The sequence below is a fragment of the Cebus imitator genome, unplaced genomic scaffold (genome assembly GCF_001604975.1).
Source record: "Cebus imitator isolate Cc_AM_T3 unplaced genomic scaffold, Cebus_imitator-1.0 Scaffold1515, whole genome shotgun sequence".
In the NCBI taxonomy this organism is placed as follows: domain Eukaryota; kingdom Metazoa; phylum Chordata; class Mammalia; order Primates; family Cebidae; genus Cebus; species Cebus imitator.
In genome coordinates this window covers 1-1,041 of record NW_016108830.1, presented here as the reverse complement: position 1 = coordinate 1,041, position 1,041 = coordinate 1, and the positions used below count along the sequence as shown (strand labels likewise).

The window sequence follows — 1,041 nt, the reverse complement described above, 5'->3', positions numbered from 1 at the left end:
GGGACTCGAGATCAGTCACAACTACTTGGGAGGAGAACACAAAGACCACCAGTTTCCTGTTGTGGTGCTGGATGTTCCGCGGTAGGCTCACATGAAGGCAGAATCAACCCTGACGGGGACTCAAGATTAGTCACAACTACCTGGGAGGAAAACACAAAGACCACAAGTTTCTTGCTGTGGTGCCAGGTGTTCCGTGGCAGGCTCACTTGAAGGCAGGCTCAACCCTGATGGGGACTCAAGATCAGTCACAACTACTTGGGAGGAAAACACAAAGACCGCCAGCTTTATTGCTGTGGTGCCAGATGTTCAGTGGCAGGCTCACTTGAAGGTGGAATCAACCATCACGGGGACTCCAGATCAGTCACAACTACTTGGAGGGGAATGCAAAGACCACCAGTTTTCCTCCTGTGGTGCCGGATGTTCAGTTGCAGGCTCACTTGAAGGTGGAATCAACCTTGATGGGGACTGGAGGTCAGCACAAACACTCGGGAGGAGAACAGTAAGACCACCAGCTTTCTTGCTGTGGTGCCAGATGTTCAGTGGCAGGCTCACTTGAAGGTGAAGTCAACCTAGATGGGGACTCCAGATCAGTCACAACTACGTGAGCGGAAAACACAAGAATGCCAGCTTCTTTGCTGTGTGTGCCTGGTGTTCAGCGGCTGCCTCACTTGAAGGCGAAGTCAGCCCTGATGGGAACTCAAGATCAGTAACAAGTACTTGGGAGGAGATCACCAAGTCTGCTAGCTTTATTGTTGTGGTGCCGGATGCTCAGTGGCAGGCTCACGTGAAGGTGGAATCAACCAGGATGGGGACTCAAGATCAGTCACAACTACTTGGGAGGAGATCACAAACTCCACCAGCTTTCTTGTTGTTGTGCCAGGTGTTCAGTGGCAGGATCACGTGAAGGTGGAATCAACCGTGATGGGGACTCAAGATCAATCACAACTACGTGGGAGGAGAACACAAAGACCGCCAGCTTTCTTGCTGTATTGCCGGATGTTCAGTGGCAGGCTGACTTGAAGGTGGAGTCAATCCTGATGG

At 51.7% G+C, this 1,041-nt stretch overlaps 1 long non-coding RNA gene across 1 annotated transcript; it reads left to right on the top strand.

Annotated features, from left to right (window-relative positions):
• Positions 1 to 6: 6 nt before the first annotated feature.
• On the top strand, positions 7 to 1,033 carry LOC108299038. Its single transcript, XR_001822792.1, has 2 exons — positions 7 to 328; positions 675 to 1,033. It is a non-coding gene; the product is annotated as an uncharacterized LOC108299038 (long non-coding RNA).
• Positions 1,034 to 1,041: the final 8 nt, after the last annotated feature.